The sequence below is a fragment of the Condylura cristata genome, unplaced genomic scaffold (assembly GCF_000260355.1).
Source record: "Condylura cristata isolate star-nosed mole 26May11 unplaced genomic scaffold, ConCri1.0 scaffold00015, whole genome shotgun sequence".
NCBI classification, from domain to species: Eukaryota; Metazoa; Chordata; class Mammalia; order Eulipotyphla; family Talpidae; genus Condylura; species Condylura cristata.
In genome coordinates this window covers 8185087-8196757 of record NW_004567116.1, presented here as the reverse complement: position 1 = coordinate 8196757, position 11671 = coordinate 8185087, and the positions used below count along the sequence as shown (strand labels likewise).

The window sequence follows — 11671 nt, the reverse complement described above, 5'->3', positions numbered from 1 at the left end:
GGTTAGAGAAAGGAGGGAATGAACTGAGTCAGGCCCCGGGCCCCAGCATCCAGCAGTGAACAGATAGGACCCTGGAAATCAGGAGGATGGGCCCTAAAATGAAATGGTCTTTTCTGGACTTCACCACAGAGTAGTGGAGAGGTGGCCTGGGGCTTATTCAGGTGCCTGCTGGGTCGATCCTGTTTTATACTCAAAAGTAGGAAATTGGCTTTGGGCCTGAAGCTGGGGGTCACCATCTGGCGCACAAGAGCTGAATGAGTTGCTCCGTGACCCTGTTATCTGGGGGACTGCATGACAAAAACCTGTTATTTTCTGCTTCTCTGGGAGACCAGAAGCTCCAGCACCTGGGTCTCTGATTCTGCAGACCAGTTACGGGGTGGGTGTCCGGTATGAGAGCTGCAATCTTTGGTCCACAGGTCCCACTGCTCCCTGATGTCATCTTGACACAGAAGCAAGAATCACTTGTCATCTTCTTTCATCTTCTTCAGGCCTTTCACCCTCAGGCATCACCTGCCTGGCCCTTACAGACACCAGCTTTTGCAGGCTTCCTCGAGAAGCAAGAGCAAGTGGAACAGTAGGGAAAATGCCAGACCAAGGGGCCTCTCAGTTGTGAATGAGGCCTTCATTCCTCTGGTGAGGCTTCTGTGAAAACCAAGTGTGATATAATAATAAAGCAAGAACTTGCTCTGAAAACAAGACGCTGAAGGCTGGACCTGGAATGATACACAGGTGCCCGGAACGGAAAACCCAAGCGGCAGAACATTCTGGATACTGTGACATTCTCTTTTTTAAAATTCATACAGAACTCGGGTACAAGCCAGAGGTGCAGGGGCAGTGAGGGACAGAGTGGGGAGCAGAACAGGCAGATCGACGAAGTACACTGCTGAGGGGAGCAGCGGGCGGGCCAGGAGAGGTCTGCCTCGCCATGTGGTCACCTCCGGGGCAGCCGGGTATCAAACTCACGTGGAAGTGGCTTTAGCTTCTTGGCGCTATGCTTAAACCCACTGTGCCACCAGGGAGGGCCCCCACCAGGACTTTTTTTTTTTGGTAATTTTTTTTTTTTTAATTACAAAGTTTATTTTTACATCATTTTGCACATTTTTTTTTCCATCTCGATTGTAATCCCCGCGGGTTTCCCATCACCAAATCACCCCTGTGCCACCACCATAGTCCCGTGCATTTCCCTCCCTTCCCCCGCCCCCCCGTTTTTGATCCCATTCCCCACTCCGCCCCCACAGAATGTCTCTGGTATATGGTTGTTCATTATTTTTGTTATTTTCTCGCCTGGTCCTTTATACTCCTGCTATGAGTGAAACCATCCAGTATTTTTCTTTCTCTTTCTGGCTTATCTCACTAAGCATGATCTTTTCCAGTTCCATCCAAGTTGCTGCAAAAGACATGTGTTTCTCTTTTTTGGTTGCTGAGTAATATTCCATTGTATATATGTACCACATCTTTCTAATCCAGTCATCTACTTTTGGGCATTTGGGCTGCTTCCATGTTTTTCCAATTGTAAATAAAGCAGCAATAAACATGGGGGTACAAGTATCTTTTTCAATGAGTGTTTTTGTGTCTTTTGGATAGATACCTAGGAGTGGGATTGCTGGGTCGTAGGGAAGCTCCATGTTTAGCAGTTTGAGGAACCTTCAAACAGTTTTCCATAGTGGTTGTACTAGTTTGCATTCCCACCAGCAATGCAGGAGAGTTCCTTTTTCTCCACATCCTCGCCAACAATTGTTGTTGCTAGTTGTTTGAAGATGTGCCATTCTCACTGGGGAGACCCACCAGGACTTTTTAAAAAGAAGGTCCTTGCGTCACATAGGCCTTGGGCTCCATTTTAGGGATGCGCAGGCTGGGGAACTCTCAGGATTGAAAGGTAGCAGGTAGCTTTCCTTCTGTGGGAGGGTCTTCCTTGGCTGCCAAAGAGGCTCTCCAGTAGTGTAGGGCCCCTCAATGTGGGTGACAACACCTGTCCCTCCACCAGGCAGGGTCCTGGGGCACTGCCACTGCCAGTGCCTTCTGGAGACTTCTGCACAGTGGCTGCCATTTGTCTCAGGGCCACCGAGGGCCTACAGACAGTTAACTAGCAATGGATAAACTGGGAGCAACAATGCTATTTTCCTTTCTTTTGGAATGGATGGAAATTTCTAAAAGATCCAACTACATAAACTTCTAATGTAGTTGGGGGTAAAAGGACACCAAGAAGCTCTTGGACAAACACTGTCACTATTACTCACTAAATGTTTACTGAACACAAAGTAAAAGTCTGGAACAGTCCTGACTACAGACTGATTCAGGGATGGTCTATGTCTATAGCCACCAGTCACTTGTGGCTTCACAGGCAATCTGTGGAACAGATTTTTTCCTAATGGGTCACCGTACTGGACAATGCAGGCAAATCCAGAAGATTCCCAGGTCCTGGATAACTGAGATGATGCTGCAGGCATCCACCTCCTGGAGGGTGGAGGGCTGGATTATGACATGGATGCCAGCGGGCAAGTAACAGCAGGAGCAGGTGGAGGAAGCTGGTACTGAGTAGCTCCCAAATATGGAGTTGGAGAAAAAGCCTGGAGTGAAAAGCCACACGTGGGAGGCCTTATGTTTTAGGAGTGATTTATATGGCTTGTTCAAACAGGCACCGCTATAGAGGTCAGTCAGTGGAGCCAGGGGAACGAGAGGGGAGCAACCTCACGGACACAGACTTCTTTCTGCAGTGATGGCATCTTCTAAATTAGGCGGTGAAGAGGGTCACAAAGCTATAAAGCAATGTCTCGTCCACTGTGAGTGGAGGCACTGTAAGTTAAAGTAGGTGAACGTCTCCATGCAGGCCTTTAAAGACACTAACCTTGGGAGGTTAGGATCACTGGGAGCCCCCTGGGCGGGGGGAGGCCAGAGCTTCCAGCCATCCCCCTTCTAACTTTGGCTTAAAAAAAGAAGAGCCTCCCGACCTCACTCCCAATCAGTTCTTGAAGCCTTTACCTGTTGAAATCTGTGTGTGCAAAAGCAATGAAACACCAGATGGTGGGAGTTGGATAGGGCTCCTGAGAGTTCTGCTTAAAATGTTGAAGAAGGCAGAAGGTGTGAGAGAAAGTCATCTCTGATCCCTCCTGGAAGGGAACCGATACGGGACTATTAAGTCTGACATTCCCAGAGGTGAAGGAAAGAACCTGTTTTTCACTTCCTGCTGGCTTTTCTTTATCTGGGGCTGAGATGCTTAGGGGAGCACAATATGTAACAGGAAGTAAGCCATGCGCTCACCCAAAGGCTGTCTCTGAGGTAACTTGGGCACCAGAAGAGTGGCAAAAATTAGGTCCTGAGAAATCTAGTCAGAAAGAGGTGATTGCATGTGGGTTTGTACGCAGAATACAAATGGTTCAAGATACAGCTATATGATTAACAAAGATGCAAAATTCTTATATATATATATATTTTAAAAATTGTGCATATGCCCATGGGGATTACAACTGAGATGGAAAAGGCACAAAATAATGTAAACTATTATGTTATTTACAAAATTGTGCATATGCCTTTTCACGTATACATTTCAGAGAAACAGCAGCCTTTAAGTATGTCAAACTGGAAGATGTTTAAATAGTCCTTAGCACTGTTTTTTCTCAGAAACACAGACATCCTGTGGCAGGCTTAAAGGGAAGCCCCCTTGATCCTGAGTCTCAGAAAATCTGCTAGATGGCCCTCCCTGGTGGGGCAACAGATGAAAGCGCTGCACTGAAAGCCGGCTCCCGGTCCCCAGAGGTGACATGGGAAGTGATCCCCATGGCGCGGCAGACCTCTCCTGACCTGCCCGCTGCTCCCCTCAGCAGTGGACTTCATCAGTCGGCCTGTTCTGCTCCCCACTCTGCTGTCTCTGGTGAAGCCTCTCACTGCCCCTCTGCCTCTGGCCTGTACCCCAGCTGTGTGTGCATAAATCAATCAATCTGTGGCGCAATGGGTTCAAGTACAGTACTGTGAAATTCTCTGAAGCTACTGTAGCACGAGTTCAATTCCCCACCAGGGAGCTGACCCACATGGCACAGCGGACCTCTCCTGACCTGCCTGCTGCGCCCCTCAGCAGTATGTTTCAGTCAATTGGCCTGTTCTGCTCCCCACTCTGTCTCTGGTAAATCTTCTCACCACCCCTGCACCTGACTTGTACCCCAGTTCTGGATGCATAGATAAGTAAATCTTAAAAAAGAAAATGTTAGACTGGAGAGGTCAGGCTCAACCACCCCCTAATTTTAAAGGCAACAGGTCTGGAAGGGAAGCCGTCTAGAAGCCTGGCTCTCCACCCACGCCACTTCCCAAAGTGTGACGTGCAGACCTTGTGAAGCGGCACCCAACCTGTATTTTATAGTCACTGCTATTGATCTAATTTAGTGCCTACTTTAAAATCTAAGAAAGACATTAAACTTGTGATTTCACAAATATGAAGGGCAGACTAAGGTGAAGCTGAAAAAGGATTTCAAGTAAATTTAAAACATCAGGCAGTGATGTGAATACACTGAATGCCACTGAATTGTACTCTTAAAAATGGTTGAAGTAGAAAACTTGTTTCATACATTTTACAATGAAAACATTAGACAAAGAATTGTTTAGGTGGTACCAGGCCTCCCTAGGCAAGAACTGTGGCACGTGTGACATTCAGGAAACCTTGCACAAAAACTCACTGAACTACTTGGAAGTACTGAGTTACCACGAACCCCTTAAACTAAGCCAGTGGCCAGGAGTCACAGGGTCCCCCAGTTCCCATCCAGAGCCTAGAGGAGAGTATGATCAGTCCTGTGTGGTGAGACTGCGCTGGCTAACTGCTACATGTTGGTTTGCTTTTGTTACCGCCTTACTTCTTTACTCAGCAGTGGTTTAAGAGAAAGGACTCATAGGCAACCCAGTTTCTTTGATAACCTCAGTTGCTCACCTGCAAAATGGAAATGGGAATAGTAGTTCCTCCAGGAGTTATGAGGACTAGAACACAGAATGAGTCTAGTGTTTGCCACAGGATGGTGGTAATAGTCCATGAACATCAGTCAGGACAAGTATTGCAGATTAATGTTGTTTTAATCTTCAGTTAAATGCATTTTTAATGAATACAAGCAAGTGCATGAAGTAGTCCTTTTGTGCAGATTGGGCAGATGAAAATCACCTAAACCCCAGTTTAAAATGTGCCTGAACAACCTGTAGTGTCAGCCTCTACTGAAAACAGCAGCAGCACAAAAATGGATGATAGCAAAGAGGCATTTTCATGGTAGGAAAGTTACAGGACAGTGGATGATGGGAGAAGGCAATTTTCTGGGAGCAAATACCACGCCTCCCCCCAAGAGTCTTCAGTGGGTTCAGTTGCATACCAATAGGTAAATGAAAATAAAAACTTCTGGGGTGCCTGGCCTTCTTTGAAAATAGGAACCCCGCCAGCCCCAGGGCATATCCCCAGGGCATATCGCCACACCAAGAATCAGTAACGAAGACAACATCAGTTCTTCTCAAACAGTTTAATAGCAAATAAACAAAGGAAGGTACCACACTTGGCAGATACAAAATGACTTTTTGTCCGTGTGTCTGTGCAATTAAAACAGATTTAGGTTCCCCATTGGGACAAAAGGAAAAACACACAAAAAAAAGGAAAGAGATTCCTTTTAAACACATACTCCCTTGCTCCAAACTTGTAACATTTTTTATTTTTTTTTTCATTTTAATCCACTACACAAACTCTGTGATCAGGTCAGAAAAGCGACAAGGGCTCTTCTTGCCTTTTTTTTTTAAACCATTAAAGTAAAATCCATAATTTTCTACATAGTACAACACAAGTTCACACAAAAAAGACATTTTCTTTTGCAAATCAAAACAGGAAAGAAAGGAAAAGCTCAAACAAGGTAAAGGAAAAGCATTTCTACGGCTGAATCACGACTTTGAGTTGATTGAATCCCGTTGTTGCTGCAGAACAGACTGTGCGTTTGGTCATAGTGGCAATTTTTTCTCTTCACATTGTGAAATCACTTTACATTGTTTTCTAGTAGAAAAGGCAAAAAACTGTACAAAACCCCTAGTGTTAAATACAACGTTTGTACCAATAAAAAACTCACACAGGTTTGTCTCCAAAATGTAAAGTTTCTTTTTTTTTTTTCTTTTTAAATTATTCACAAAAAGCAGCTGGAAATCAGAAAGGCAGCTGCCGCTCCAGGGCCTCAAATCCATTAAAACCACCACAGAACAATTAAAACAATCAGAGAGAGAAAAGGAAAAGGAGACAGCGTCCAACGTTTGGCATTTGGTTTTATCCACAGGTTTTCCCAGAGCTCCTCTTGGAATTGAAAGCAAAATATATTGGCAAACACGAATTCTGAATACACAGGAAGGGAGCCTTGGCGCCTTCTGCCAACAGAGGCGGCTCTGTGCAGTCAGACTGTGGGGTGCACAGCAGTCTCGCTCAGGCTGGGGCTCCTGGCCTCTCTCCATCCAATCACCCCTTCCAGGAGATTAAGCAGCCTACCATACACTGGGCCTCCATCTGGCCGCCCTTTCCTCCTAGCATGAGTGGCCTCCGCGTAGTACTAAGCAACCCACTGGGGCCCAGCGCACGCTCTGGTGGGGCGCCTTCTCCAAGCCCAGCAAGGGTGATGCTAACAGTGCTTCTACCTTCCCCACCCCTCCCCTAGGCCCTCGGCTCCGCCCCCGCTCCGCCTCTCCCAGGACTTCCTACTTCCCGCGTCCCACCAGTCAGCAGCTTAGGTCTGGGTGGGATCAGTCACAAGCTCCTCCCTCTGCAACCTCTTACCTCCAAAGATCGGTCCTGTGACCTCTCATCCCTGCTGGCCTCTCGCTGCACCATTCACATTCTTACTCAAGTCCCTCAGACCCTGAGGCTGGGTGGTGCCACAGAGAGGAGGACAAGTTCCCCTCAGGAAACCAAGGAACAGGCTGGCCTGGCACCCAGGGACAGTAGCTATTTGGCTCTTCACCCAATTACAAAAAGATACAATCCCTGCCCTTGCCCCACCCCACTAGCTAAGCAAGAGCCGAACTGTGGTGAAGAGCCGTGTGGGGTGGCTGGCTCCCAGGGCTGTAAACAGTGTGAAGACTGTGGTATTGTGCTTGTCACCTAGGAAAGGTGGTGGCAGGTGGGCTGCTTAGTGCACAGATGGCCTCCTCTAAAGTGGTTTCGAGCACCCTCCTTCTTCCAGGCCAAGGGGAGCTCATTACCCCTAATGCGCTAAGCTTCTCTCCCACCCCCAGCCACCTCTGAGTCGTCCTATCTCTGCTCCTCCAGCCTCTCCAGGCCCTCTGCCCACCATCTCTGAGCAGAGCAGCCGGCCTCCTTAGAGGCCCTGCAGGGCCTGGAGGCCACAGGAGGTGACAGTCTAAGTGCACAGGCTAACGCTCTACAGGCAAGAGAGGAGAAAGTTGCCACTTCAAAATAAAACAGTACAATCTTGAAAAAAACAACCCCACAACAATTTAAAACAGCTTCTTTGAAACCCTTTTAAATCGATCAGTTTTTGCACAAACTATAGAAAACAGAGAGGTGAAGGTGATATATATATATATATATTATAGAGATATATATACGAAGGTGTGAAGAAACAGCAGGAAACATGCAAAACTTGTTTTTTTCTGGGCATAATCTTAGTAGGAAAGGAAAAAATTCAACACAAAAACAATACAAAAACAAAAAAAAATCAAAGCATCACATTTTGCTGTGGAGACTGTAGGAACAAGCATGGAGGAGGGCATGGAGGGGCTGAGGGGTGGGAACAAGGGGATCTGAGGGCTCCCCTCGGGTCACTACAGGGAGGAACCACAAAAGAAAAAGGGCCGGGGCTCAAGCTGCAGCCTACAGTCAAAAAGGAAGAGGTTCAGGTGTTTGCTGCAGCTGAGAACTCAGAACAACAAAAATAAGAACACATGCGGTCTCCTCGAGCCCCAAAACTGTATCAGCAAAACGTGCTCAGGAGCCCCCAAGGTTTTAGCGACATCTTTTATTTCATTGTTTACTTCAAAGTTGTCTTGAAAACTAAGCACACAGAAACGAAGCCTAGAAACGGACTGGCTGTGTGTTCACAGAAATACAAACACCACACGGTATGTGCTAGTAGGGCTGCTCTGAAGACAATTACAAAGAATTGGAATCACAAAATCAAGTGGTTATCTTATGAAGTTCTAGAAAAATAGATTTTTTTATATTCAAATGCAAGTTTAAATATTTCCCCTTCAGCAGTCGTTCTAGCAAAACCAATTTGGCAGCACAAAAGAAAAAAAAAAGGAAAGAAAAAAGAAAAAACAAAGAAAGAAACAAACATAATAAAAATACACATCAGCATCAAAGGTGAACACAAGGTCAAAGGTGAGAGTTCAAGCATCAGAGAAGCTGAAGAGACAGGGATTTGGACGATGTACTTGACGCCACATCGACATGCTTTAGGCACAACGATGAACAAACGGCAGGAATCTAGAAAAAAAAACAAACCAGAAAGAGGGAGACCCACTGAGTTACACAGAGCAATACATCCAAACAGAGAGAGAGAACAGGAACACTCACTGTGTACAGCCCTGAAATGAGGAGGCGGGCGGGGCAGGGGCTGGGTGATGACAGGGAACTTTTGCACATGCTAACAATGGACACAGGGAAAAGTCAAAAAGGACATGGAGGACACCAAGAAAACATCCAACTGCCAGAGACAAGGGAACCTAAGGCTTGGATTTCCCCCGAAGCCTGACCTTGGCTGAGAAGGTCTCCAGTGGAGCAGAGCCTCAGGCTGTCCCTCAACCCCTGGTCAAGATGCAGGGAGAGTGCAGCAGATGCTGCCTGGGCGTCAGTAGAACTCTTTAGTGGACAGGGCCAGGATTTCTGGGGATGGCCCTTTGCTCCCAGAAATCCAAGCTCTTAGCTTCCATGCAGACCCTGGCCACTCGTGTGGAACCCAGGATATAGTGTCTGGCTGCATTCAAGGCAAATCGATTTCATGATGAAATCCAAGGAAAACAAAAACTACAGCAGAAAACACATTTATGTAAGTGAAACCCCCACACAACAGAAAAGGATTGCTTAAGGTTTGACTGCTAGTCTCCACTCTCCGAGCTGAACCCTTTCACATGTGAGACTTGTCGGGGAGCAGCGTCTTCACAAAACCATCTTTGGCCTGGGGAGAGAACTGTGCTCAAGGGCAGTGCCGCTGCGCTAGCTCACTGGGCAGGGAGAGAAGAGAACAGAGAAGTGCATGCTCTCGGCTGCTGGCCGCTCTGGGAGCCAGGGCCCTGCTTCGGCCCACTCTCCCTTTAGAAAGAGGACCCATAGCACACAGGACACCTCAGGGTCTGGTAGCAAAGTGAGTTGATCACACCTTTGCCTTTCATGCCATGTGGAAAGGGGTTTCGTAAGGACCCAGAGCCCAGGACACATCTGTGGATAAACAACAGGGATAATGGGGGAGGGGGAGCGAAAAGGGCCCAAGGAGGGACAGAGTAGAGTTCTGGGCTCAGGAGACCCCATGATGGCCAAGGAGGAAGACAGAACAGAAGGTCAATCATCAGAGCACCGCAGCACCCCAGGGAGCACAGCTCTCTCCTCTGCCAGTTCACAGCATTAACTCCTCCCCCTCTGGCAGATTAGCTGGGCTGCAAATGGGCCACAGAAAGTCAGTAGTTTCAATCATACACAGCACCCTGTGTGTACAACAATCACATTCTGGATTCTACAAAATCCTGGCCTTTTCCAGAGATATAATTTAGGTAATAAATATTCTCCACCCCGGAGCTGTATAAAACTTCTATAAAAATAGAAACGACATTCTTGGTTCCAGCTGGTTGGGATTCAGAACAGCGCCTCCCCAACCTAGCATTTTTTTTCTTTTTTTGTTTTCTTTTTTTCTTTTTATTTATTTTTATTTTTTTGCATTTATTTAAAAAATTCCATCATGACCCTGGAAGCCTTTGGAACAGTTTTATCCTTGAAACACAGGACACATTTCTCCCAGTGCGCAGAATTCAAGTTTACGTGGTTCAGCTTAAGAAGTATGTATGTTTCGTGTTTCTTAAGAGGACAACAGACCCAAGTTACCACTGTGAGAAGGGAACAGCTGTCCCAGTTTCAATGGGATAATCCAACACCACCTGCTTGTCACCCAAGACAGTCAATCCCTGCTTGTCACCCAAATGGACAACATGACAAGGAACGAGGCCCCTCTGACGTAATAGCAAACCAACCCCTTAAATCTCATCTCTGCTGCAAGGGGTCAGGACTGATGTATGGGGTTTAAGATCCCAGACACCCAGCCCTGGCCTTGGTGAAGTCATATCCTGAGAGTGTTGGCCTATCGGGTGCACAGTCCCAACAGCCGAGCTCCCTGGCTGATGCCCCCAGTGTTTCTTGGAGCAGAGGCAGAGCCCAGAGGTTGTGTGGGTCACAGGCAGGAGGTGGAGTGAGACCTGTGGGAGGCAGCAGGGAGCTGACTGTAAGCACGAGGACAAAAATGAACACGGTAATACTGAGGTAAATGAACACTAAACCCATATGGAGGCTGTAAACATCCTTTCATCTCCTCTGTCCCCAAGAGCAGAAAAAGAGGCTGCAGTGGAGCTGAAGTGGTTAGAAAAGGGGCCTGCCTTAGAGGGAAAACTATGTCTGGAATACCTCAGCTAGGCAACAAGTGTGGATTTCTTAGTCCTTTTGAGTATTAAGTGCTGGTCACTGGCAAATATAGCATTGTGGCAGAGGGGCATCTGATCAGGTAAGCCAAGAAGCAGGCTCTTCCTCCCCCCAACTCCTCCGCCCAATTCAATGGCTTTTGATCGCTCTGCTCAGGAGAGAGGCCACTTCAGCCAGACGCCACTCAGATGTACCCTCATAAGAAAACTGTGAGCTTGGCAGTGATGCGCTCTGCTGTCTGATGGTCAACTACATCTTCCCTATAGGCCTTTTCCCAAGGGACCTGGTAGAAATGAGCCATGGTCTAATAATTTGGTGGTGAAATATATCAGAAAGGACTACTTTGACCAGTCGGACAAGGCCAACTCAAACCAACGGCTAGCTAAGAAAACAGGTAATGGGTGATGGCTCCCTACTGTTGGCATATGCCAGGCTAATTTAACAGGTGCTTCATTTCCAAGAATTGTTAACCCCTTATTCTTGCAAAAGGGACAGAAATCCTTGACAAGAATCTGAAAACCAGGAGGCAAGAATTCATTATCTCCACCTAGAAGGCAACAATGGAGAAGTCTCAGCCTTCGCCTCCCAGGGCCACTGGAGTCAGCCACTCACTCCTCCAAAGCCAACCCCGTCACTCTGCCCCCAGCGCCTGCACATCAGTTCTCCTTTCACCACTCTCTGAGTAGGTGGTTCTGAGAGCATTTTCGGTTTCATTCGGTCCTCTCTCTTGGATAGTTTGGGGCAAGTCTGATCTTTTTAAATGCTTCTCCACTCTCCCTCTACCCCCAGGGCAGTTTGATGTTGGTCCTTCTCAACACATACTGGTTACAAACACAGCAAACTTTAAATAAAGAGGGGGAAAAAAAAAACAACTCAGGATATGGCACCTAAACTCCAAAGTAAAACACTGGAAACCAAAGCACAAACTCGTCCTCTGTACGAAGCGAAACTCCCACAGAAGGCAGAGCCGAGTCTTCAGGGCAAGCTGTGCCTGCGAGAGTGGCAGGGATCAGGGTCCGGGGCTGTCAACACACAGCT

General features: G+C 47.2%; 1 protein-coding gene across 7 annotated transcripts in view; it reads right to left on the bottom strand.

The window, feature by feature from the left end:
* Positions 1-5474: 5474 nt before the first annotated feature.
* The window catches only part of CELF1 (CUGBP, Elav-like family member 1), a 69118-nt gene continuing 62921 nt past the window's right edge, over positions 5475-11671 (bottom strand). For 4 of the 7 annotated variants that reach the window (XM_004682823.2, XM_012725490.1, XM_012725491.1 and 1 more), the window contains exon 14: positions 5475-11624. The gene's annotated coding sequence lies outside the window, so the exon portion shown is untranslated. The remainder of the gene's footprint in view (positions 11625-11671) is intronic. The other 3 variants (XM_012725488.1, XM_012725489.1, XM_004682820.2) reach the window with 3 other exon arrangements.